Source organism: Rhagoletis pomonella, unplaced genomic scaffold (genome assembly GCF_013731165.1).
Source record: "Rhagoletis pomonella isolate Grant_MI unplaced genomic scaffold, Rhpom_1.0 Rhpom_scaffold_00006, whole genome shotgun sequence".
In the NCBI taxonomy this organism is placed as follows: domain Eukaryota; kingdom Metazoa; phylum Arthropoda; class Insecta; order Diptera; family Tephritidae; genus Rhagoletis; species Rhagoletis pomonella.
The window spans coordinates 38,201,128-38,206,233 of NW_023458560.1; positions in this window are offsets into that span (position 1 = coordinate 38,201,128).

The following is a 5,106-nucleotide window of genomic DNA, read 5'->3' on the forward strand; positions in this document are numbered from 1 at the left end:
ATAATTATACTACATAGATATGCATGTGCGATACAATGTATCTAATAACTAGTAAACAAGTATAGACAAGCGAATACACACGTACGTGGGTACATTCAAATACATGTACATACATTAGACTGGGACGCAAATTTGAAAAAAACAATTGGAGAAGATTGTGAAATCATAAAAGTTGCCTGGTTCGATTTTTTCTAGCACGCGGTTTAGAGATGTTACTGGGCTGCGATGGTAGCTAGAACCTTCTCGTCTATTAGCTGAGTGCTTTGAGGAATGTAACCTCGAATGACATGTATCCGAGGAAACTACTTTCCTTAACGAGTGACGACACATCAATACCACTCTTGCCCTTGATGGTTTGGCGTGGCGTAGCCATCTCACGGTTTGGGCATTCGAGCAGACGATGGGAAGTTCAACGGGAATGAAGCCCAGGTCAACACTACTCACCACCTTGCAGTAAATTTAGATATATATATATTTTTTAATATAAGTTATTCTTTAACAAAATTGCAAAAGTCCAAGTTTCAAACTTTGTGCGATATAAAAAGAAAATTAGTAAACTTACTCAAAAATTTCGAAGTTTCGAATTATATTCCTTAGGACTTACCGTCGAGTTTTGGTATTTTTTTTCTGACGATATTGTGCATTTTCTACAAAGCATGTTAGACGGTTTTTTTTTATTTGGAAGAAAATGAGCAACACCTTCAATAAAAAAACTTGCCAAAACTCAACGCTGAGTCCCAGCTACTTCAAACTTACACTAAAATTGAATGGGCTACAAAATTGCATATCCAAAATTATTCTAAGAAATCTAATTAAAAAGCTTGAATGTTTTACGAGTGTTTGTTGAATACTTTTTTTTAGTATTGTATAAACTTGGATTAATAAAAAATAACTAAAATCAAATAACAAACAAAAATTGTTAAAATTTGTCAATAAGTGGTGCTTTTATGATTATGACACGGTGTGTATTGTTTAATATGATGCTAACCTGAGTTAAAATTATCTTAAAAACTAGCCAAATTATAATCAAGTTAAGTTATTATAAAATTGGGGAAAAAATGGTATGTTATCCATTTGGATCCATTGCTCTCAACAATACCTTTCAAACGATTTATTACACCAGGAAACCGGATCATAAGAAAAAAGGTATAAAAAACTCCATTTTGGCGCATGGCAAGTAAGCTTGCTAGCTAGGAGGGAGTAATTACAAACGTTTTTCCTTCATATAGGGACCGATATGATCCAATGTACATGCGTATATACATTTGTATATATGGCCATGTGTATGTAACTGCATACGATACTCAGTTTATCGACTCGTTGACTGTGAGAAGATGACTCAGAGCACCGTGCAAAGTTAAATTGGAATTTTTCGCTTTTCGCTTTTCTGCTGCACTGCTTAGTTCTTCAGTAAATACTTGTAACTTTTTGTTACACTTTTTACTTCCACTCTACTTCTGTTGTTATCGATATATGAGAGATTTCAAAACCAAAAAATCCTAAAGAAAAAATGGGCGTACCACTTCTTCGAAAATACCTTTAGAATACTCTCAAATGTTTGACGAAAAATACCCCACCCATATATCCAGCGGTTGTCAAAAATCAACGGTAGTTTGTATACACTTTACACTGAAAAATTGCCGTTGGCCAACTTTGTTGAATTTTTCCAAATTTTTGTAAGAAGCTAGAAATTTGGATTTACATACATGGCTTTTATTATATTAGATCGTAGCATTAGATCTTTGTTTTGTACCACTAGGGAAGGGGAAATTGAGAGACTAAAATTTTGATTCGAAGTTGCAAGAAAAACAGCTTTTTACATGCTGCCAAAATTGAACGATTTAATTGAAATTTTCTAAAACTATTAACTACTTCCAGGGGGGGCACAATAGATCAAATTAGGTCGCGGTGCAATTGACCTGAAGACCTACCCTTACATCATCATAACCATACTTGCAAGTTTAGCGTTTTCATATTTTTTAGGGTAGTTCTCTCATTGAGAGGTATTCTTGAAAATTAAGCTTTCCTACCAAAACTGGTATGTTTTTTTTTAAATTTGGTAGGTGTGAAGCGATAGTAACTATGATTGACGAAGGTTCCCAAGTATGGTATACTGACTGATCCAGACGGATGGCAGGCGTACTTAGACCAAGTCTTCGCAATCGAAGTCTGTGTTCGCAAATGTTTTGGCAGAAGGACAAATGGTGTCAAAATAAATGTTATGTCGGATATGCAGCAGCGTTAAATTCCCTAGAGTCTTTTAAAACAGAAAAAAGGTTTGTGGACAGCTGTAAAACTCTTTTAAAATATCTGGGAGCCCACAATAGCATACGGCTGTGGTGGGTTCCGGTACATGAAGGGTTTGAAAGCAACGAAAGGGCTGACTGTCTCGCAAAGCGTGGAACCCAAATGCGTTTGCATGGTCCCGAGCCTTTTGTGGGCTGGTGATACCTATAATATAATTGACCAAAAACAAACAAATAGTCGAATTAGCAGCACTGTACACGGCCAAAGACCTATCCTTGTCGAAATCAATAGATACAACGCTTTCTAATCGCATATGAACCGTTTATTTTGAAAGTGGTATAAGTCACTTCGTACTTAACGTACTTAAATAATCGGCTACTTGTAACCGAATGCATCTGTACATCGCTATATCGTCATAAACTAACGACAAACTCTTCTACCTTTGGTTGATGAAGTTGAACGAATAGCGGACGCGATCAGATACAAATAACCGGTCATTTAAGCACAAGACCCGTGAAGTGACTTATACCACTTTCAAAATAAACGGTTCATATGACAATGTGTATTCAATTATTTGACGCCAAATGCCATTGAATTTGACATAGTGAAAACAAGCCATAAGGTTGGTGTGATTACAATGACGGTTTAGCACAAAAGATATTCTTAGGGCCAGTTTTTCAGTACACGACTGTGGTTCAAACTAAGATTAGCCAATCAAATGTCAACCAGCCCAGTTTATGTGATCAGTTTAAACTGCCACTGAAAAACTGGCTCTTAATATATAATTTGCTTTTATTGTACTAGCAATGTTTTAGTTTTACTGTACATTGAAAAAAGAGATTTGGTAGGTTTTGGGCGGTCTTGCTAGGAAATTTTGGTAGCAAAATTTTGGTGGCAAGTTATTGGTTATTTTTTCACGTGACCAGAGGTATTTTTTGGCGCGGTGAACAACAGGTACAGATAGTATGTACCAGGAACATTTTTTATATTGTTGAAAAACTGCGAAATGCAAATTTTTCGCAGCAATATTTAGTTTTTTTTTGTCCGAAAAAGATACGAGCGTTAAGAATGGCTTATGACTGATATCTCCAAAATACGCTGGACTTTGCAGATGGCTGATGCGGGTTCGATTACTGCTGAATTCTACAGCAAGAAGTCTGATGAGAAGATGTGGTGATCTCCGAAATAGCAGCTATAACTTCTACCGCTTAGACTTTGTTGCTTTTTCCATTTTTCCTAACAAACAAATCGTTGTACAAAACTCAAGAGCATCGCTTAAAGTAATAATTTGTATCACTTTTTTAGAGTACCAATTAAAAAAAATTAGGACAGTAATTATATAAAATGCCAATTTCTTCATTTCAGTCATTAATAATTTGATAGTTGATTGATTACCTGCTGTATATGTATTAATGCAAATATGTAATTGCAATACTGAAAATGCAAAACTCTACTTTGTTGATACCCAAGTTTATTAGCAAAGATGACTTTTTATTTTTGATTAAAATAGATGCTGTGAAGGCATAAGGTCGTTAACTAACCTACCATCAGTTTGAATTTGAAAAAGATATGTTTGTGTATGCATTACAATAAGTGTGTATGTGTTTGGTTTAACGCAAACATACATTTGCACATTTGTATACATTGCATGAAGATATAAAAAATTGTGCCTATCAGCATTAGCGACTTTGTGCCTGTTAAACTTGTCTGCCATTTAATATTAAGCTTTTGCAAATTTTTTTTTTTTGGTTGGCCATAGATTTATACTGGTAGTGATACTAGTATTTGTTGCTACAGCCATTGCTGGTTGGCCTTGAGTACAGTGATGTGTTGCCAAAATCAGCAAAGAACTGTATAACTAAAGGTTGTAAGATTGAATGGAATAATTTAGACACGCACGTTTGTCAGCGCAAAACAAGTTTACAATATAAATTTATTGTTTTTATACCCGAGCGCACTTGTGCACAAGGGTATTATAACTTTGTTCACATAACGGTTGTTCGTAACAGGCAAAACGAATCGAGATAGATATAGACAAATGTATACATAAATGATCAGAATGAAAAGAGAAATCGATTAAGCGGTGACTGTCTGTCCGTCCGTCCGTCCGTCCGTCTGTGCACACGATAACTCGAGTAAAAATTGAGATATCGTAACGAAACTTGGTACATGCACTTCTTTTGGGCGTAGGACGGACGGTATTGAAAATGGGCGAAATCGGACAATAACCACGCCTACCTCCCATATAACGTTAATTTTCAGAAATTCGAAAACTGCCATATTTTAGTAACTACTGAAGATAATTGACTCAAAATTGACATTTAGAATAACTTTTAGACGAAAAATAAGAAAATTAAAAATTTTTGGAAAATGGGCGTAGCCACGCCCACTTATAGTTACATGTGTATATCTTGGTAACCGCTGCACCGATTTCTTCCAAACTTTGCACAGTTGTTGGCCTTGACATCACCTACGAAATGACTGAAAATTTTTAAAATCGGACAATAACCACGCCCACATCCCATATAACGGTAATTTAGAGAAATACGAAATCTTCGATAAATCGGTAAATATTGAAGCTAGTGTATTCAAAATTTATGCTTTCAACAATTATTTACCAAGAAATACGTTTATGATAAAATTTTGGAAAATGGGCGTGGCACCGCCCACTTATGATCACATATATGTATCTCGCTAACCGTTCTAGCAATTTGTACCAAACTCGGTATGGTTATTGTGCTTGCCACACAAAGGCAAACTCTTGAAAATTGTTGAAATCGGACTAAAATTACGGCCGCTTTTCATATAACGGTAAATTTCAGAAATGCTTGAAATTTCAATATTTCGAAATTTAAGGAC